The sequence below is a fragment of the Phyllobates terribilis genome, unplaced genomic scaffold (genome assembly GCF_046119375.1).
Source record: "Phyllobates terribilis strain yellow unplaced genomic scaffold, ASM4611937v1 Scaffold_3__8_contigs__length_932513732, whole genome shotgun sequence".
NCBI lineage: Eukaryota > Metazoa > Chordata > Amphibia > Anura > Dendrobatidae > Phyllobates > Phyllobates terribilis.
Window position 1 is genome coordinate 681,725,151 of NW_027362763.1, and position 23,197 is coordinate 681,748,347.

The window sequence follows — 23,197 nt, forward strand, 5'->3', positions numbered from 1 at the left end:
ATTATTTGGTAAAATGAATTGTGTAATTAAAAATTACAGATTATCCTGCAAAAAAAAAAAACCTCTTACGGCTTTGTCGGTGGAAAAATAAATAAGTTATGGTTCTCTACGGAAGAAGGAGAGGAGAAAACAAAAGTGCAAAAATAAAAATTGGCAGCTGTGGGAAGTGGTTAAAGGAGTTGCAGTATATAGAAAATAGTGTAAGCACTACAACTCCAACAATGCACCATGTTTTGCACAGATACTGAACCAGCAAGGGGCATTGGTGAGATACGACCGTAGAATATTAAATGCAGCTCGGGATGTGACTAAAGTAGATGTCATTCAAGGTGAAATTCTTAAAATATCAAACCATAAAATGATGTTTTCTAAGAGGAACTGTACATTGTGTAACACATTAAATAACCACCTCAAGGAGATGCACTTATTAAAACTTGACATTGACAAACATGCTTGGCCCAGATTTCATTGCCCGCAGTACTTTGTGCTTGTTCCACTCTTCTTAACTTCAAATTTGGGTAACATCTATGTAAAATCAATAAATTCAGACTCTTAAAAGGGGTTGTCCAGGGGACTTATACATTGATGATCTATTCTTAGGCTGTGTGCCCACGTAGCATTTTTCAAGCGTATATGCTGCGGAATTTCCGCAGCGTAAACGCTTGAAAAACGCATGTATATCCGCACCCCATGGTCCCCAATGGGATTCCGCAAGTTCTATGCACATGTTGCGGATATTTCCGCAGCGTTTATGCCGCGTTCAAAAATCCGCAGCATGTCATTTAATTTTGCGTTTCCTCAAGCGGAATTGCCTTAGTCCAATGCATAAAAAACGCAAGGCAATTCCGCATGTGGAAAACGCGTGATAAACGAGCGAAAAATGCGCGATAAACGCGTGCGGAATTCCGCATGCGTTTTTCCGGGAGAGGACTTGCATTAAGGCTGTGTGCCCACGTAGCGTTTTACAAGCGTTTATGCTGCGGAATTTCCGCAGCATAAACGCTTGTGAAACGCTAGGTAATCCGCACCCCATGGTCCCCAAGGGGATTCCGCATGTTCTATGCACATGCTGCGGATTTTTCCGCAGTGTTTATGCTACGTACAAAAATCCGCAGCATGTCATTTAATTTTGCGGAAATGCAGCGGAACTCCCGCCATTGACTTGCATTGAGACGCATAGAAACCGCAACTGTACATTTGTACAAGCGGCTTCTATGCGTCTCTATGTGCGGATGGTACCCAGTTCTGGAGGAGAGGAGACTCTCATCCAGACCTGGGTACCATTGTACCTGTAAAAAAAGAATAAAATAACAAATAAAGTTTATATTCACCTGTCCGGCGGCTTCTCTCTGAATGCCGGCATCGCTTGAGGACCTGCGGTGACGTCACAGTCATGTGACCGCAGGCCCTTCACCGCTGTGTCTCGCGATATGCCGGCAGCCGGGAACCAGACAGGAACGAGCGCTGCAGCCACGCCGGGGCCTCGGGGGTGAGTATAGCTTTATTTGTTTTCATTTTTACGGTTCACACTGTATAAATCCATGCTATTTGCATGGATTTATACAGTGTGACCTAGTTGTCAAGCACTTTCCAAGTGATGCTATCGCCTGGAAAGCGCTTGTCAATCTGCATGCGGAAACGCATGTGAACCCGCATGTGGATCCGCATGTATTCTGCAGGAAAAACGCATGCACAATCTGCATGCGTTTTTTTCTGCCAGGGAGATGCAGAAATGCTGCAGAAATTTTCTGCTTCATTTCTGCATCGTGGGCACATAGCCTTAGATTGGAGTTTACTGTTCCCACTGCGGCCGGATAGACATTGTACAGAGCCAGAAACAGAGCAGCTCCATACACTGCATAGTGGTCATTCTTAGATACTGCAGCTCAGATCACATTCACTTCAATAGAGGCTAAGTTGCAGGACTGAGAACAGCCACTATCCAGAGTATGGAGCTGTACTGTTCTGTGTACATCTGGCTGCCACCAAGACTTGATAAAAGCTGATCAGTGGGGGTTCAATTCCCCACCGATCTGATATCGAAGACCTATATAGGTACTGGACAACCCCTTTAGTTAAGTGCACAATTAAAGGAGCTTCTCAGTGCAAAATATATTTCTGGAGGAGAAAGCCAAACTGTCTTGCAAACAAGTCTTTATTTTTGTAGATTGAGGCTATGTGCCCACGTAGCAGATTTGATGAAGAGCGTTTTTGCCTCTCTCTGGCAGAAAAAAACTCATGCAGATTTACATGAGTTTTTTCTGCCAGAGAGAAGCGTTATTTGTCAGCGTTTTTACATGCATTTTCGCAGTCGTTTTTTAAAAAGTTAAAAATAAAAAAAAACCTGTATACTCACCTCTCCAGTCTGTTCTCGGCGGCGATCCTCTCTCTTCGGCGTCCCGTGGTGTACTTGCAGGACCTGCGGTGACGTCATTTAGTCAGCTGATGGTCACGCAACCATCACCTGACCGCGCGTGACCATCAGCTGACTAAATGACGTCACCGCAGGTCCTGCAAGTACACCACGGGACGCCGAAGAGAGAGGATCGCCGCCGAGAACAGACTGGAGAGGTGAGTATACAGGTTTTTTTTTATTTTTAACTTTTTAAAAAACGACTGCGAACACCAAAGGACACTGAGGAGAGAGAACACCGCCGGGAGCAGACCGGAGAGGCGAGTATACAGGTTTTTTTTTATTTTTAACTTTTTAATTTCTTTTTTTCACCGCGTGGTAGCCGGGATGAAGCAGAGTTGTAGTCTCCTCTTCATCCCGGGTACCACACGCACCGCGATTACGCTGCAAATTCGAGGCCATTGAATTTAATTGAAACGCCACAAATCCACATATACCTGCGGATTTGCTGCGTTTCAATGTTCCTCAATGGCCGCGAATTTGCAGCGTAATCGCGGTAGAAATGGTCATGCTGCGTTTTGCAACACAATGCGAATTCGGCTCGCTAATTAGCGCATCATGTGCACAGCACATCCGAATTCACATTGGCAGACGGTTTTACAAGCGTTTTCGCGGCCGCAAAAACGCTACGTGGGCACATGGCCTTAAAGCTTCCTTGAGACATGGAGGCATCTGTTACCTGAAGTCATCTGCTTACCCAAATACTTACTTGTACACTAGCAGAGAAGTGCCACTACCTCCTGTCCCCAGGGGTTCAGCACATTTTATGCTAATTGGAGTTCAACAGGGACAAACATACTATATGTGCAACTGCGGAGGAACGCCAGAGGTAAGGGGGCCCACTTCTACCTCCAAAACAAGTGGTATTGCATTATGATGAGCTATTGGACTGCTAAGGGCCTATGACACTGAGTGTCAGGACTCGAAGCCAGCAGCTCTTTTGCACCATACGGCAACTCTTCCCGCTGAGCTATTCAGCTCGCTGGACAGTTCCTGGCTAATCTAGATTCTAGTACCTGTGTTGTTCCTGAGCAGCTCCACCCTATGCAGTTCCTGATTGAACACCCAATTTAAACCTGGCTTGGCACATCCTTCCTTGTGAGATTATTGAGCTCCCAGCCTTTAATTAAGCTCTCCCTTCACCTGCTGCCTCCTTCAAGATTATAATGCTGATTCTGTGTACCAATTCCTGGCTTTTCCTCACTACGCAACCTGCTAAATCCTTTAAGACTATACTGTTGTTCCTGTGTACTGATTCCTGGCTTTTCCTGACTATGCTACCTGCTGGTGCTGCCTCTAGTGGTTGCAATACCACTACTACAATCCAGATCAGTTCTGAACACTAAGTCACTTCTCAAAGACAAGTCGTGAATCGGGATAGGTGAGGAGTCCGATATGAGAGTGTGAAATGTGATAACAGCAGGAGAGCACTAGGACCCTGTGACTTTTGCCTGGCTGAGCTCAGAGGAGGGGCAGTGCAAGAAACTCTGTGTGTTCTAAGAGTGTCTGAGGTGTGAGATGCCAGACAGGAAGTCTGTGAGAATGGAGCTGCAAGAAGATGCTGTCTTTACACGCTTCCCTGTAGAGTTTGTTTACCCCTTTCTCTGTTTAAGAACAAGTGCTGAGCTGGGGAAAGCTGTGTGGCTCTGTGGAGTTTTGTGGAAGTCTATGCTGAGTGGATTAGAGACTTTGTGCTGAAGGAGTCGAGTGATAAAGGAAGGGACATAGGAATCCATTTCTGTGACGGAGCACGTGGTTGGTGTACTGGATAAGAGTGAGAGACTTCGGAAGGAAAGAAGATTTCTGGTGCCATTTCTACTGAGAGGATATTGACAAGCCTTTGTGAAGAGATCTTCCCAGACCTTAATCTGAGACTACAGGACTAAAGTCCCCGGCGTGTGGGCTCGGCATCGGCCGACAAGACAAGGAATTTTTGCTGTTTTTGTTTTGGCGCCAAAGTTTTTCGGGACTAGCTGCAGCCACCGTGATTCACAGGCCTGTGATAGACTGCATCTGACGTTAACGGTACCATAACTTTAAGATACCCAGGTATCCTGATAATAAGGGTATAAGATCAATTGCTATAGTTTCATGCATTATTATTGTTAATAGTGGTAGGATTGTATTCAGTGTGCCATCTCAGGGGGTCTCCATATACCGCCCTCACTAGACTGACTTTGTGTTTAGGTAAAATTGTTCCAGATCTTTAGAATAATTCACATAAACTGGAAACCTTGAGATTGGCACATTGACTTCAGCTTTTGCTGATTGTGTGTATTTAGTAGGGACAGTGTCCCAGGTAGAACCTGAGACTGATTCATTCAATAGTGAATTTTAGTCTAATCCCTGTTTTAGTAAAGAAAGTGTTGTTTATTTCTGTCTCTGTCTCAGTTTGTGACTCACTGGATCTCTTTCGGACCTCCGGTCATTACACCGAGATCAAGAGCCAGGAGGGTACGTCATTGTACTGCAGGTGCTGGAATGCAACGCACAGAGACACAAGACGAGAGCAGTCAGGGGTTGATATAACCACTTTATATGTATAACAACTATTCTACAAAGGGGGTTAGTAGCAAGGGTAACTTTGAATAGCAATGAGAAATATTTCAGTGAATAACAGTGCAGTCCTTTGCAACAGTGTGATGCACCCAGTCGTGGGAGACACCATGTGAGTTCTCATTCTCTTTATATGGCCCTAGCAGGAGTCACCGGTTCTTCACGCTAGGCCGCAAGTCTCTTCCAGATAAAGTCTATCAGATCCCGTTTCGCCTCCCACGCACCAACCGGCCGCAACCCAAACTGAGATCCTTATCCCAACTATCCCCGATACCGTAGAAGAGAGTTATAAATAACGGCTCTGTTCACTTGCGCGGTTCCTCCACTGCTGCTGGCGCGTCTTTCCTGTCATTGTCCTCTCTCAGCTCTTCTCAGCTTGACCGTCGACAGTAGTCTCTTACGCTTGGGGGAAGGGGGTCCTGACCTTGGCTCTTGACAGGCGGCGTCGGATCCCAGGAATTTACTCAGTGTGGGGCACAGGTCCTGACTCTGACCAACGTGATGGGCTCAGGGGGGCTTTTGTGAGGAGTGTGGAGCCTCTCAGGGGATGTCAAACTCTGGTGCAGCGCAGCCCTCCGGCTGAGGCCTGTCGCGCTGGGCTCTGCTGTCCCTCTGGAGCACGTCTGCTCCACTCTGCAGCCTGGCGCCAAATCTCTCTGGCTGCAGCATCTCCTGCGGTGCACATCCGCACCCTGCGCTCTCTTGGCGCCAAAAGCCCCTGCAAACTGGCACACAGGGCCTTTATACCCAGGAAACTCTCTGGGTCACAAGATCAGGTCCAGCACACAAAAATCTCTCTCCCTGAAAATCTGCCAGCAACATTTAGTTCCTGCTAGCACAATTCTTTGTTTACTTTCATTTTCAGTTTGTTCCAGCTGAGGGTGGTATTTGCTTACAGTTACTTAGTCTCTATTAGTGTTGAGCCACCCCCGTAGTGTTCGAGTTCGGTTCGGTTCGTCGAACACCCGTATGTTCGACGAACTGTTTGTCGAACTGTTCGACGAACACCTTCGAACACCATTAAAACCAATGGCAGGCAAACAAAAACACATTGCAACACATAGAAAACACATAGAAAACACTTCAAAGGTGTCCAAAAGCTGACAAACTGCTCAGAAGACACAACTAACACATGGAAAAGTGACAAGTACATATAGTCATGCGAAAAGAAAAGAGGTGGAGGAGTAAAAGGAGGGGGAGACACAGATATAGGCATGTCATGCCCTTCTAAAACCAAAAAAGTGTGAAGCTGACATGGCCAGTCCATTCCTGCCCGTGTCACCTCCGTGTCGCCGGGTTTGTGCCAGAGCCGCGGTGGACCCTGACGGCCCGCCCCCCTCTCCCAATACTGGTGCCTGTCCGCTGGTGGGTCGAGCCCCCCCGCGGTGGGGGGGGTAACATCTACAGAAGAAAGACCATCTTCCAGCCAAACTAAGATGTCTACTTCTTTTCGTGGACAATGTAATACGATCCCTTTCTTACGGACACGCCCATCGCTACAAATTCCAGATGAGGCACAAAAACAGCAGGTGCTTCAACGGATATCAAGTGCTCCTTCAAGTGGGCTCTCCTCCACCTCAACTTCAACATCACAAATACTCCAGTCCTCAGAGGTGTCACCCCAATCGCACTTCCTTCCTCACAGCTCCCAAGTCTCCAGCTGCCCGTCTGAGTATGGGGTAACACAGATGGTTGAGTCTGCACAGCTGTTTACTCATACTATAGCCTGGGAAACGGAGGTCTGCTCCAGAGCTTCTGTTAATCCAGACGAGGAAATGATCTGCACTGATGCCCAGAATCTTTATGAGTCGGATCCAGGACCAGATGAAGAAGGTTCTGAGCATAATGTAGACCCTCGTTCCCAAACTGTAACTCCTGTTGGTGGAGACAATGATGAAGACGATGATGAGACTCAAATACCTGATTGGAGCGACAACCTGACTTTTCAGTCAGGGCAGGAAGAGGTTGGCTCTGAGGACGACGGGTGTGAGAACACACAGGGTGATGATGACGAGGTTGGAGATCCCACTTACTGTCAACACACAGTCAGCCAGTAGATGAGGTCAGCAGAGGAGGAGGAGGAGGATGTGACTAGCCCAGGGGATGGGGATGACTCGGTACCCGGGCCTTTGCCTGGCCTTGGGGATGTCACGGTGGTCGGCTCCCGGGCCCGTACCCTGGGGTCACTCTTTAAAAGGGTGGATAATTGTTAATTTTATAAGAGTTCGTGACGCCACCTGTGGTATCTGGTGAGAAGCACCAGCGCTGCAGCAGTCCACTGAGGCCGGTGATAAGGCAGCTCGATGGTATAGCTCCCCACAGGTGGAGCTAGGCCTCAGGGCAGCGTATGCAGGGGGAAAGCAGGACAGGCGAGACCCAGCTGGGTCAGAGCAAGAACGGGAACGGACACGGTAGTCACTTCAGTACCTTTTACTGGTGGAAATTCATGCACATCCCGGAGCACTGTAGGGTGAAGGGTGCATATCAGGATCCTCCCCAATGAGCGGGTGTAGGGCCTCCTGTTTCTTGCCTCTGCGTAGTAAGTTTCTGACCTGCCTGGAGCTAGACCTAACTTTGTCTCTGTCCTGCGCTGGCTGACCTTGTGGTAGGGCCTTGTCTTGGAGTTCACGCTCCCAGTATGCGGGGCCTAAGCGTCTCCTGGCTCTGTTACGTATCAGCACCTTAGCGATCCTGGGACTTGTAGTTCTCCAGGGATTCCGGTTATACCTTACTGGGTCATAGAGATCCCGGTAAGCTCGGATCCGGTGTCCGGTAAATGCTTCGGGGTGAGCTGGTTAAGCTCCTCTGCCCCTTATGTACTAACTCGCCACTCGCCTTCGGCCTACTCGGGCCCTCACTAGGCTATACACACTAACGGCAGCTTGCCACGCTTCACCGATCTTATGGCGCCGGCACACCTTAAGCTCTAACTGGACTCCCTGAATCTAGCTAGCAGGAGCCTCGTGCTCCACTGCAGAACTATTAACTGAGTTCTCTAGACTAGACTGAGCTCCACTGCAGACTGACCTCTCTTAGGCTTCTCTACTGCAGGAACTCTTCAGAGGAACTGAACTGCCTAGCTCCACCTTCCCTATTTATATCCCTAACGGGCTCCCTCTGCTGGTCTGAGGTGGAAGGTGGAGATGTGTGAATGTTTATGGGGGCCTCTTGTGGAGGATTCCATCAATGCACTCTTCTAGGATCTGTGATACCAAGCGCAGCGGGGCGTCACCGATGCTATTGACGATGAGGTTAGGTAGCGCCTTCCTGGACAGAGACGGAGTACTTGAAGCACGTCAACAACTGCATCCTCAACCACAACTCTGCCTCTCTGCCTCTGACCACAAGTCGTACTGGCTCTTCAGGTCGCATGGGCTCTAAGCCTTGCATAGCCTGGGCATTTTTTCAGATCGATAAGGATGACCCAACTCGTGTTATCTGTAATATTTGTCACCAAAAGCTAAGTAGAGGCCAAAAAATCCATAGTTTGAGTACTTCATGCATGAACCGTCACATGGATATGAAGCATAAGTTGCAGTGGGAAGCTCACTGCTACAATGCGGCCTAGCGGGCCGGGCCAACCACCGTCTGCCCCATCTTGTGCATCCGCGGCCTCTTCATCCTCTGTGACTGGGGGGACAGCAGTCACACATGTTTTTGGACGCAGACCTGCCACCTCCTTACCCGCAACAGCCAGTGTGATTGGCAGGTCGTCAGTTCATTTGGAAGTGGAAACACCTGCTGGTGTTGAGCGCTCTCTGACATCGAGAGCACCACCTTTGGATCAAGGCAACCTAACATGTCCGCCTGCATCTTCCTCACAGACCGGCAGTTTGCCGGGGACACCCTACTCAACCCCGTCTAAGCACAACAGCCAGCCCTCGGTCCCTCAGATGTGGAAAAGTAAAAGACCATTTCCTCCTAGCCATGACAAAGCTAAGAGGTTGAATTTCACCATCTGCAAGCTGTTGGCTACAGAAATGCTGCCTTTCCGCCTGGTGGACACAGAGGATTTTCGAGACCTTATGTCCGTCACAGTGCCCCAGTACCAGATGCCCAGTCGGCACTACTTCTCAAAGAAAGGTGTGCCTGCGCTCCACCAGCATGTCGCACACAAAATCACCGCTTCTTTGAGAAACTCTGTGTGTGACAGGGTGCATTTCACCACAGACACTTGGACGAGTAGGCATGGACAGGGGCGTTACGTGTCGCTGACTGGGCACTGGGTAACTATGGTGACAGCACTACAAGGGGCTGCTGTCCAAGTCTTACCGTCCCAACGAGTTGTGCGTCAATCCTTTTTATCTCGAAGTTCCTCCACTGCTTCTGCCTCCTCAACCTCCTCTCGGTCCTCCACCTGCACCCAAAGCCTGTCTGGTAATGCCACCTGCTTTCTAACTGCGCAGAAGGAATCCTGCACACCTCCTTACTATGCTGGCAGCAGGGCTCAACGGCATCAGTGTTTACTTTGAAATGTCTGGGAAATGTGAGTCACACAGCTGAAGATTTGTTGTCAGCTCTGGAGACCCAGTTTCATGAGTGGTTGTCTCCACTGGACCTGTAACCAGGGAAGGCCGTGTGCGACAATGCTGCAAACCTGGGTGCGGCCCTTCGCCGGGGCAATGTCACACACGTGCCTTATATGGCTCACGTGTTGAACCTGGTTGTCCATCAATTTTTAGGCCACTATCCTGGACTAGATGGCCTTCTGCAGAGGGCACGGTCGCTGTGTGCTCACTTCCGCTGTTCGCATCCCGAAGCTCAACGACTTACATCTCTACAGAAGTCGTTGGGCCTGCCAGTTCACCGGCTGAAATGCGATGTGCCGACACGGTGGAATTCAACTCTGCACATGTTGCAGCGACTGTGGCAGCACCAACAAGCCCTGGTGCAATACGTTCTGACGTATAGCCTGGGCCAACGAGATCCAGAGGTGGGGCAAATCACGCTGCAGGAGTGGTCTCAGATCAGGGACCTATGAAGTTGACGTGCCCCCTGGGCCGTGGGGTACCCGGAGCCGGGTCGGTAGACGCTGGGGGTTGTAGTCACTGTGGCAGTGACCCGGTCCGTGACCCAGGGCGGTCAATCCAAGGGTAATTTGTATATATGGGTTTTATAATGTCCGACTACGCCACCTGTGGAGTGCGGCCAAAGGGGCCGCCGCTGCGGAACAGTCCTCTGAAGCTGGTGGTTTTGCAGCAATGGTATTATTACTCCCCACAGGAAGAGTGTAGCTTCAGGGCAGTGTGGGTGGATGATGGTGGTTGTAGTGCAGGGAGTCAGTAATGAACACAGAGTCCGTGTGATGCAGTCCCAAGATCTTTACTCACAGTTGTTGCAGTCCAGATTACAGGTACCAGAGCAATCTCCCCCGTCGTGCTGTGCGTACTCAGTGAGGGGCTCAGTCCACCCCCAGATAGCTCCGGAGTACTTAGCAGGACCCCCTTCTGTGTGTCCTTTCTCTGGCCTTCTCCCTGCACCTTATACCCAGTGACACTTCTATCCGGTATCCTCGGGCCTTGGCGGGCGACGTGTGTTCCGTCCCCTGGGTCCTATGTGGCTACCTTCTTAGTGAGACTGGTGTGGACTTTGGCCTGCAGTACATGAAATGCTGCAGCCTTCCGGTTTCTAGTTGAGCCTTGCTGTTTCTCCGCTAGTTGAGGGACCGGTTCCCCTTATCTGGCCTGACCCCTCTACCTCCTGGTAGCAGTGGGCGTACGGGTGGCCTTCTGCACGGCCCGTACCCCTAGGGTCCCTTCGGTTCCTGGAGCCTTCCTGCTCCCACTCCTCTCTTCTCTCCTTAAGTTCTGAGCCTCCCAGGCTAGGCCCGCCTCCGGAGCAGAGATCATGCAGAGCCTCTGCTCCAGTCACTTCTCCTCCTCTGACTGGCTTGCTCTTTCTAAGATGGCTTCCTATTTATACTCTCCCTGTCATGTGCTCCCCTAAGCTGCTCCCCTAAGCACCCACTACATAGGACCCTCCCGCCAGCTAGGGACCTGGGACTGTGCTCTCCCTTAGGAGCAATCTCGCCCTACCCCCACTGCAGGTATGTGTTGGATGCAGGTGTTAGGGTCCCGAGCCATACTCCTTCCTTACCTGAGGGTGAGATACCACACCTCTGGGTGAGATGCATTAACTCTGTGGCGACTGAACCCTCAGGGGCGCTACACACCCTTCTGCACAGTTTTGAAATGGCGACGAAGATGTTTAGTGCTGACGACGATGCCATTATCAGCATGACTATTCCGGTGATTTACATGCTGGAGCACACATTAAACAGAATTCAGAGTCAGGAAGTGGAGGAAGTAGAGGAGGAGTCGTATGCGGAAGGGATAACATCTCCAAGGTCCAGACGGTCGGCAGCACCAAGGCGGCAGGCATGGGAGGGTGGGGGAGAGGGATTAACCAGGGCTCATGGTAGCAGCCAAACTGTTGAGGAAGGTGCAGGAGCCGAAGAAAAAGTGGAGGACGAACTGGCGATGGGCATGGAAGACTCATCAGATGAGGGCGACCTTGATCACATTTCTGTTGTGCGAGGTTGGGGGGAGAGGGCAGAGGAAGGAAGCATGATTCTTACCTCGCTACCAACACAACAAGGACTTGGTCCTCCTGGATGCGCAAGACACATGAGTGCCTTCTTGCTGCACTACCTGCAACATGACCCTTGGATTGTCAGAATTCGAAGTAATCCCGACTACTGGGTTGCCACACTCTTAGATCCCCGGTACAAAAGTAAATTTGCCGAAATAATTCCTGCCATAGAAAGGGATTCACGCATGCAGGAGTATCTGCAGACGCTGTTGCATAATCTTACATGTGCTTTTCCACAAAACACCAGTGGTGCACGTAGTGAATCTCACAGTTCTAACTTGCCAACCGTGGGACTGTCGAGTCTTCATCACTCAAACCGTAACAGTAACACAGTATCTGCTGGTAACAGCAATTTTGTGGAATCGTTTCACCACTTTTTTAGACCATCCTTTGCAAGGCCACAGGAGACAAGAAGTCTGACACATAGTCAACGCCTAGAGAGGATGGTACAGGAGTATCTCCAAGTGAACATCGAAGCCATGACTGTGTCACTGGACCCTTGCTCATTTTGGGATTCCAATCTGGAAAAATAGCCGGAGCTCGCCACTCACACCTCGCAGATCTTGTCATGCCCTGCAGCCAGCGTTCTCTCTGAACGTGTGTTCAGCGCTGCTGGTGGTGTGCTGACAGATAAGCGCACGCGGCTGTCCACTGAGAATGTAGACAGACTCACGTTCATAAAGATGAACAAATCATGGATTCGCAAGGACTTTTCTACCCCTGTGTCATCCCGGGGAGACTAAAAGCTTGAGGATTTGGTAAAATCACCTCACCAACCGTTTTAAGCAACTCTGGGGCAATTGATGCCACTTAAGTGGTGTCTGTGCCACAATTTTTTGAAAAAATGGAGACTCTTTTTGGAGTCCCCTTGCTGTGTTTTACGTGACGTTGGCATCGTCAATTCCAGGTGGGTTGGGTCGCTCCCCCCCCCCTTTTAACCGTAAGAAACTACATACACTATGGCTTGGGGTAACACAGATGGTTGAGTCTGAAGAGCTGTTTACTCAGAGGTCTGCTCCAAAGCTTCAGTGTCTGCTAGTCAGCGTAGAATTTTTAACTGCATCTAGCCTAGGCAATACTTTGGGCGTAGTAGCCCAGCTGCGAAGCAAGCTGCACCGCCTGTGTATCTAATAAGAATTTTTAAATGCATCTAGCCTAGGCAGACTGTGGGGACCCCCAACCAAACCCAGACGCTCAGCCCCCCTACCGCCCCCCTTTCCTTGACAATACAATAATGTAACTCTTACAACTGGATGGGTGAGGATCGGTCACAGCTTTATTAACTCTTTATACTCATTCCATTAGAAAGGCATTTTATTTCTAAAATAATTCAGCTTGTTGCAGCATGCCCTGTGTCTCCACATGGGCAAGTTGGTCAACAAGTGTAACTCTCCAACATGTCCTTTCTATTTCCAGGCCACGGAGGATCCTGCGTACTCGTATGCAGGACTCTGACCCTCACCCATCACTCTTAACGCTTGTTCCACTCCGTCCTGGAGTCCTGACAGGAATATGTCCAGTCCAATATCCATTAAGTGAACACCGTCGGGCCGTATGAGGCCTGCTTTATCTCCTTCCAGTTGTCGGTGTCGTATCACTACACCGCCTCTGTCTCTTCTAAATTTTGCCATCCAAATATTTATTACCCGCCTTGTCCGTTCGATGGCCGTGATGTCTCGTGCACCTTGCCATACCGCTATCGGCACAATCTCTGACCATACTATAGTTAGTTTTGTGAAAAATTCTCTGAAGCGCTCAGTGTCTAGTTTCATTATTGCCATTAGATATGTTCTCTTGTGATGACCTAGGTTGTTTCCCCCGGCCTGTATAACTAAGATGACCAGACCTCTTGCCTCTCTCCCTACCTTGATTACCTCCATTAGTACCTGTGGCCATAGCAGGCCTCTAATACCTCTCCAGTTGAAATATGTGTTATGAAACTCTAATTTCCTCCCGCCTGGGCGGACTTTCGCCCTTTTTTCTGCCCAATATATATACGAGTGGCCTATCACCCACACTGTTGGCTTAGCGTCACCAGTAAAAGAAACAAACCACGTTAGGATAACAAGTCCGGTCTTATGTATCTCGCCAAACACGTGGATCGCCATCTCCCTATCCTCTGAACTTCCGTTTCTGACAGTCCTGCTCTTGCTGCTTCCGTGGCCGCGCCTATGCAGAATGAGTGTGTCCCGTAATCTTTGGAGTGGTTCCCTGCCGATGTTATGCATTTATTAAATATAGCTTGGAACTGGTATCTTGATAATGGCGTTCCATCAATGTGTGATAAGAAGAAATTACTTTGTGATCTGATGGTTATATATGTTTTTACTATTCTTATCCGACTCAGTGTACCGTTTGTGGGTTGTAGAAGTACCCAAGTGCCCCTGCCCGCTGGAACCGTTTTCGATTGGCGTATGCGTAGATGTATTGCATTATTGGCTATGACTACGTCCTGGTGTAATAAGCCTCCGCTGGTGGTAATTTTGGATTGAGGGACTAATTCGCTTATGCATAGCACCCCGAAGAAGGCGATCGCAAATGCAGTAGACAGTAGTGTTGCTTCAAATTGTGAGTGTCATGTTAATGGTGTTAGGGATATGATGTGAGAAATCAGTTTTAGTGACACGGGACGGGACGTCTACACTCCTGACTTGGCTGACCCCTTTTCCACACTTTTATGGATTGTCTGATGATGAATCTCTTTGTCACATCTCCCCAATTCAGTAGTTGGAAGTCAAATGCTACTCCGGTCAGCCAAAGCTGCGCTGACGCCCCTGATATGCCCCTCATCATTAGCTGGTGGAGAAATTCTATGGTGACTTGTGATCTGGCTTGTTCACATTGGTCAACCCGTCTGCCTGCTACTAGACGTGTCCACTCTTCCCATGCCTTACCGTATGCTTGCCACGACGACGGGCCAACTGACGCTCTGATTAATGGCATCAACTATTCGCCACTAGATCCCATAGGGAGGGTGGGCAACTGTTGCCCGATGGGTGGGCGTTGGGGAAGAGCTCTGTGAAAATCTGCCAATTGAATTGTGATAAAGCGTTAGCAGCAGCTTTAGACCCCTCAGCATCGTGGCTAGCGCAGACCCATACATTGTGTTTTAGGCACAGGAATGCTAGCCGGCGTAGTAGGCCTAGCACTGGGAGAGACTATTATGCCATCTTATTAATGCAGTGCGCTAGGCTGGTGTTTTTTGTTATGAAGCGTATATTTTTGTTAGCCAGGCGCGCGCCCCTTATTTCTATTGCTACCACTATTGGGAAGAAAAATTATTTTCAGGGCTAGATGCAGCTAAAAATTATTATTAATTTCAAAGCTGGTGGAGCTTGGTATAGATGGCCTAATACAATGAGTACCACACACTGCTACAAGCCCAAATATTTTTTCAGAGCTTGATGCAGATAAAAATTATTTTTAATTTGCAACCTGGTGGAGGTTAGTATAGATGGACTAATAGACCAAGTCCCACACACTGCTACAAGCCCAAATATTTTTTCAGAGCTAGATGCAGATAAAAATTATATTGAATTTGCAACCTGGTGGAGGTTAGTATAGATGGACTAATAGAACAAGTACCACACACTGCTACAAGCCGAAATATTTTTTCAGAACTAGATGCAGAAAAAAATTATATTGAATTTGCAACCTGGTGGAGGTTAGTATAGATGGACTAATAGAACAAGTCCCACACACTGTTACAAGCCAAAATATTTTTTCAGAGCTAGATGCAGAAAAAAATTATATTGAATTTGCAACCTGGTGGAGGTTAGTATAGATGGACTAATAGAACAAGTCCCACACACTGCTACAAGCCAAAATATTTTTTCAGAGCTAGATGCAGAAAAAAATTATATTGAATTTGCAACCTGGTGGAGGTTAGTATAGATGGACTAATAGAACAAGTCCCACACACTGCTACAAGCCGAAGCCCAAATATTTTTTCAGAGCTAGATGCAGATAAAAATTATATTGAATTTGCAACCTGGTGGAGGTTAGTATAGATGGACTAATAGAACAAGTCCCACACACTGCTACAAGCCGAAGCGCAAATATTTTTTCAGAGCTAGATGCAGATAAAAATTATATTGAATTTGCAACCTGGTGGAGGTTAGTATAGATGGACTAATACAACAAGTCCCACACACTGCTACAAGCCGAAATATTTTTTCAGAGCTAGATGCAGAAAAAAATTATATTGAATTTGCAACCTGGTGGAGGTTAGTATAGATGGACTAATAGAACAAGTCCCACACACTGCTACAAGCCGAAATATTTTTTCAGAGCTAGATGCAGATAAAAATTATATTGAATTTGCAACCTGGTGGAGGTTAGTATAGATGGACTAATAGAATGATGCTATGCCCAAAAGGTTTTACTTCACTAGGTGCAGTAAAAAAATTGGTATTCTATACACAGGTGGTGTAGCTTGCAACACAGATAGGCTACTCCACTGACTAACACACACTGCAAGAGGCCAAAAAGGATTTGCTTTGCTAGATTTAGCCAAATGCTGTGAAAAAAACTTGCACAGCACTAAAACAGACCTGCCTGGCAAAAAGTGATAGGAACTGATGTAACCTAGCCCTCAAAAGGACTGCAATTACAATTAGTCTTTACTCCCAACCTATCTATTTAAGAGCACAGACCTGCCTGATAAAAGTGATAGGAACTGATGTAACCTAGCCCTGAAAAGGACTGCAATTACAATTAGTCTTTACTCCCAACCTATCTATTTAAGAGCACAGACCTGCCTGATAAAAGTCGTAGGAAATGATGTAACCTAGTCCTTAAAAGGACTGCAATCACAACTATTCCCTACTCCCAAGCTATCTGTAGATTTGTGCGAAAATTGGCTTGAAATTAACAAAGTATAGCGCACACAGCAACAGCGGTGCCGTCTAACACGCAGCTGCAGCAGTGAGAAAATGGTGGCGACGGGGAAAATGGCTGGGTCTTACAGGGCAAGGACATGTGACATACACTGCCAATGACACATGCCCTTGCTTGTGTGAAAAAAAGCAGTTCGCTCCGTGTGTGCGCTGCTGATAGGCTGAGAGATTGCACCTCCCCACTGTAAATGTGGGAAAGAGGAAAAAAAATGGAGATCTTCATTATTTCTGCAGAGATCCATCCCCTGCCCCTCCCCCCGCCCCGTTGTACACTCAAACTGCGTATTAACATTAATTTTCAGCATTACTGAGAAAAAATCCAGTTATGATTTTGGGGCACGAACAGTTATCGAACATAACCTCGAACAGCCGAATTTTTTTCAAATCGTTCGTGTTCGCCGAACGGCTCGAACACCGCCCAAAACAGCTCGAATTTGAGATTGGCGAACAGTTCGATTTGAACACCGCTCATCTCTAGTCTCTATTGTCCATCTCTCTACATTCATCCTGTGACGGATCAACCCTGTACTCCAGGATTTTGCCACATGGGGGTTGTCGTAGCGCCTATGCAGCTAATGGGACATAATGTTATAAAGTGGGGTGAATATTGTGGATTGCATATTGTTGGACATGCTGTGATGTGACCGAAGCACTCCTGGCCCCCACCTTCCTGTGCTCACTTAGCAGTGGCAAACAGACAATGTGCTGATTAATGGGTTGTTGCATAACTGCTGTCTGGAAGCCTACTGTGGGTATTTGCTGAGAACAATGGGTGCTAAAAATAGCCTGTGTGATTCTCTATAAAACCTGCTTGTGAGAATAAAAGTTAAGTTCATCTTGGAGACACTGTGCGATAGTCATATTTTATATATCCCAGTGTAAGAGAAGCCTTTCCATGTCAGGGGCCTGCAGAAGAAGATTGGACATCTGCGGATGGGGTAACTAGCTCCCGTCACACCTCCCCTCTTTAAACTCTATGCCCCTTAATGTCCTTCAGAGGCGGGCCAGATGCCCACAGTTTTCGTGCCCATTCCTGCCTCTCTTGCACTACGTTTTGCCAGAGGAAATCATTCTGTGCATACCTCATGGGTCTCGAAGGACTCAGCGTGGATACGCTGAGTCCTTCGAGACCCCTCTTGAATTTTCTTGTCAGGAGTACTCAGAACTTCAGGTACCTCATGCAGAAGTTCGACGTCTGGCTCTTCTCCATGGGGCTCAGTGACCTCCTCCACTAAGTCATTGGACGGCACTTCACCTTCAGGCCGCAGGCCTCGGGTCTCTCTAGCCCCACAGCCATCCAGAACACGGCGTGACACCTTTGTACATGGTACCTCCTTCAGCTGAGTTAGCATGGTGTCCCCCACACCTGACTGTGCTCCAGGCGTGAGTCCTCCCTCTGCCTCTCCTCTGGGGCTGCCATCATCTTCAACTTCTGTGGCGCTCACCAGATCCACACGAGTGGCTTCTATGCTCCAGGAAACTGCAGCCACGTCCCTGCAGGAAAATGACTCCGTCTCCCTGACTTCTCGGGCACTGTGTCACAGCTCTGCCTTAATCTGGGTGAGTTTCTCCTCTGCTCATCATTCCGTTTTCTCCAGGTCCTTGTCCATCCTCTGTGGTCACTCTGCAACGGGCGGACCTTCTCTCTCCACTCCATCCTATGGGGCAGGCATTCCTTTCCAAGGACCGACTCCTCCAGGCTCGGCCCTCTCTGTGGGCAACTCTTCGTTGTTGCCTGTCTCGCATAGGGCTACTCCTCAACATGTGTCCCATTTTTCCACAGGTCCAGCACTCAATTCTGCACCTGCCTGGTGGGCGCTTCGGTCTGTATTGCTGTCCTCCAGGAGAGGGATACCCCCTCTGTAATTGTTTTTCATCCCCGGCTAGGAGATGAGATTCTGGGGCAGCTGCATGGGTTTTTCTTATGTTCAGTATCTCTCCTTTAATCTCTCGCATTTCCTGCCATAAATCACCCTGGGGTATGGGATTAGATTCTACAGTATCAGCAATTGCCTCTTTTATGTTCCTCTAATTTCTTGCATTTCTTGTCGGAATTCACGAGCCCAGTCTGGTTCAGTATCGAGTGCCCCCAAGGCGGTAACTTCTCGGCTTTGGACCATACCCGCCACAGTCGGGGCCTCTTGCTCTCGGACTCTAGCTTTTGCTCCGACCTCGAGGAAGCTCATGTTAGGATTATAATGCAGGCGATCTTTCAGGGCCTGCCTCAGGTAAGGGTCTCTCAGACCTGCAACCAACTGATCTCTCAATACGTCATCCAGGGCGCCTGCTCCCACGTATTTACCGCCATTTTTCTTGGTGATCTTTGCCGTCACTTCCTTCAGAGCGTTCACGTATTGAGTAACTGTCTCCCCCTCTCTCTGGACCAGACGAAAGAGGTGAGTGAGTAAATCTCCTAAATCGGTCGTGTCACCATGCATGTCCTCTAAAATCTTGATCACCTTATCTAGCGTATCACGGTCCTGTGATTGCCTGAACATGACTGTCCGTCGGGCCTCTCCATCCAAAATCAACAAGGCTAACTCTGACTGTAAGGCGGGTGTCATGAGGTACATGCTTAACATACTTTTCAGACGTTCAACCCAGTCTCACATCAATACATTGTCACCCGTAAATTTTGGTTTATTGCTAAGCATAGATCCAAGGGGAATGCTTCCCCAGGTGGGTTGGGTTTTAGACTGATCTGCCATCCCTGTGTCTGAATGTTGCATCCTGCCGACTACGCCAAATGTAATGCAGGTGCTGGAATGCAACGCACAGAGACACAAGACGAGAGCAGTCAGGGGTTGATATAACCACTTTATATGTATAACAACTATTCTACAAAGGGGGTTAGTAGCAAGGGTAATAAACAGCAATTTGGAATAACAATGAGAAATATTTCAGTGAATAACAGTACAGTTCTTTGCAACAGTGTGATGCACCTAGTCGTGGGAGACACCATGTGAGTTCTCTTTCTATGGCCTTAGCAGGGGGTCACGGGTTCTTCCCGCTAGGTCGCAAGTCTCTTCCAGACAAAGTCTATCAGATCCCGTTTAGCCTCCCATGTATCAACCGGCCCCCACCCAACCAGAGATCCTAATCCCAACTGTCCCCTGTACCATAGGTGAGAGTTGTAAGTGACGGCTCTGTTCACTTGCGCGGTTCCTCCACTGCTGCTGCCGCGTATTTCCTGTTGCGGTCCTCTCTCAGCTCTTCTTGGCTTGACTGTCGACAGTAGTCTCTCACGCTTGGGGGAATGGGGTCCTGACCTCGGCTCTTGACAGGCGGCGTCAGTTCCCGGGAACTTACTCAGTGTGGGGCGCAGGTCCTGACTCTGACCAACATGTGCAGGGCTCAGGGGGCCTTTTGTGAGGAGTGTGGAGCCTCTCAGGCGATGTCCAACTCTGGTGCAGCGCAGCCCTCCGGCTGAGGCCTGTCGCGCTGGGCTCTGCTGTCCCTCTGGAGCACGTCTGCTCCGCTCTGCAGCTTGGCGCCAAAACTCTGGCTGCAGTGTCTCCTGTGGTGCACATCCCCACCCTGCGCTCTCTTGGTGCCAAAAGCCCCTGCAAACTGGCACACAGGGCATTTATACCCAGGGAACTCTCTGGGTCACATGATCAGGTCCAGCACGCAAAAATCTCTCTCCCTGAAAATCTGCCAGCAACATTTAGTTCCTGCTAGCACAATTCTTTGTTTACTTTCTTTGTCAGTTTGTTCCAGCAGAAGGTGGTGTTTGCTTACAGTTACTTAGTCTCTCTTGTCCATCTCTCTATATCATAAACAAAGGGAAGAGACAAAGTCGTAGTCAGGTAACGGTCCGAGGTCAAAATATCAGGAGATTAGAGGATCAGAGCAAAGGGGTTAAACAGACGGATGGCCAGAACGAGGTCCAAGGTCAGGCAGCGATACATCAACAAGCAAAATACAAGGTACAGGGTGAACCAAACACACTTAGCTGAAGCAATGGCTGACCGCTATCTGGGACTGCCAGCTCAATTAAATACAGTGATGAGCAAAAGGGTAACAATGTTTTGTACTTTTGACTTTCAGGCTCCATATCTCACCACCCACTACTGCTTCCAACTTGAGACTACCATCATTTTATAGACAATCATCTTGGCTATCTCATATATTAATTTGACTTGCAACTATTTAGCATATGATTAGTTTTGCAGATTCTTGTCATGTCACTGCATTGTTACTGTTTTGCTCCTAAAAATCTAAATTGTAATTTTATTATTTTGTAAATCCACCTTTGGTTTTCAACACAGCCTGAATCCTTCTGGGCATGCTCTCAATCAGATTCAAACATTTCTTTACCGAAATCAATGGCGGCAGGCCACACAACTGTCAGCAAGCCCGTTGTCAGCCCCCCCCAGCACCGCCCCCCCCCCTCTGGCCAGTCAGTGTCGTGTCATGTGACACTCCCTCTCCCATCATTCCCCCTCTGCATCTGACGCAGCGAGTGCAATGATGTCACTACATCGCGCTCCACACTGTGTAACAGTGGAGCTGCTGAGGTGAGGAGAAACTGAAGCAGCGGGGAACGAGGAGCGGTGAGTATTGTACTTTTTTTTTTAAATCCGTGAGCATGTGGTGCCCATAATACTGGAGGACTATGGGCTGCATTTTACCCTATGGGGGCTGAATTTTACCCTATGGGGGCTGCATTTTACTCTGTGGAGAACCATGGAGAGTGTATTATACCGTTTGCAGGACCATGGGGAATGTATTATACTGTTTGGAGGACCATGATGAGTGCATTATACTCTGTGGAGGACCATGGGGAGTGCATTATACTCTGTGGAGGACCATGGGGAGTGCATTATACTCTGTGGAGGACCATGGGGAGTGCATTAGACTCTGTGGAAGACCATGGGGAGTGCATTATACTCTGAGGAGGACCATAGGGAGTGCATTATACTCTGTGGAGGACCATGGGGAGTGCATTATACTCTGTGGAGGACCATGGGGAGTGCATTATACTCTGTGGAGGACCATGGGGAGTGCATTTTACTATATGGAAGGCTATGTGGGGCCATTATACTGTATGCAAGCAATTATACTGTGTGGAGGGCTGTGTTGGGGTCACCAACCTTGGGACTGTGACTAAGACAAATATTTTTTTTTCTTTTTTGGGGGGGCGGACAATTAAACAATTCTGCTATGGGACCCCATGATTTCTATGTACGCCTCTGGCAATGCAGAAAGCTTTAAAGAAATTGTTCACATTTGGGGATTTTTTTTTATTTAAACGCACATATTTAGGTCTAAAAATTATTTTGGCGATTGGTTTTCATTAGACATTTTGCAGCATTTGGCTTTTACAGCCTCTTTGTTTCTGTGCACAATTAACCCTCATGTGTTCTGTGGTCAAACAAATTGGTCAGAAAAAGACAGGGTTACAAACTCTCCCATCACACTGTCAGAACAACCTCATGCACAGATTCTCAAATAACTATTCTGCAGCCAGCAATGCATACAGTGGTACAACACTGAGGCTATAGAAAGCAAATGGTGCTAAATTGTTGATTAAATTGAATTGAAAAAAATATGTTTAGCCTCAAATACATGCATTAAAGTAAAATAAGTGTTTGCAGAGGTGGAAAACCCCTTTTAAACAAATTGCAAAAACTCCTACAAACTTACAGTCAATAAATAATTGCATCCACATAAAAATAGTTTCCCATTCAATGCAATGTGTTTGCTCAACATATGCATTGGGAAAGTGCATATACCAAATTAATCCATAGAGCCTCATTGACCCGATGGGCACCAACAGAGAGTCCCTATGACATATGTCTGACCCAGCATGTTTTTAAATATGTTTTTTTCTGCTGAATTTTTATTCTGGGATCCAATGGAGTCAGAGTCAAAAGTAAGAGACTTCTCTCAGTGTATAACTGTGGGTATCACAATCTGTACATCTCAGCTTCAGGCAATATCATATTACCATCAAATTCAATTACACTTTAATTCATAACAATCAAAATAACTTTTTTTTTTCTACATTTTTCCAATTCACACAAAATCAATTTATTGCAATATTGGGTTAATTAAAATTGCAATAAAAGTGAATGAAAATATCTTAAAATGCAATTAAATATCAAAACATTTCAAAAGTGTATTTTTTTTACAATTTACAAAAGTATCACTTCATAATTACAGAATTATTTCCTTCACACATGTATTTTCATTGTAGACCTTCTGCAGTGAAAGTTTATCAGGCTATGTTGCCACCATGAGCTTTTGGTGAGTTTTTGATGTTGCAGATTATTTGCAGCATTTCTGCACCCATTAAGTAAAATAGGTTAAAATGCAGCGTAAAAACTGACCAAAAACTCATCGTGGGAACGTAGCCTCAAAGTGAAATAATGTCTCCTTTCACCCAGTGCATTGCAAAAGGTAAACTATGAACACATGGACACTGACAATCACTGCATAAACTTAACAGACTGCGGATCTGAAATTCTCAGCACTTTATCAATTTACCCTGCGTATATATTTTTTTTTCATTGCGTGCACAGCGCTGCTATTGTACAGATAGAAAATTGGTGCATGTTTTGTCCGGTTGGAATAAATATTGATTGATTTATTGCAGTATCATGTTATCAACTTACATAACAAAAAATGAAAAAAAAAAGTTATTTTTTTTACATGTTTCCCTTTTGCAAAACAAGTATATCAATTCCTTTTTTAAGCTTGAGATTAAAACAGAATATTGTTACTATTTTAATTA

General features: G+C 47.4%; 1 protein-coding gene across 5 annotated transcripts in view; it reads right to left on the bottom strand.

Moving 5' to 3' along the window:
• XDH (xanthine dehydrogenase) overlaps positions 1-23,197 on the bottom strand; it is a 196,153-nt gene that overhangs the window by 96,615 nt on the left and 76,341 nt on the right. The gene's annotated exons all lie outside the window — the stretch shown is intronic.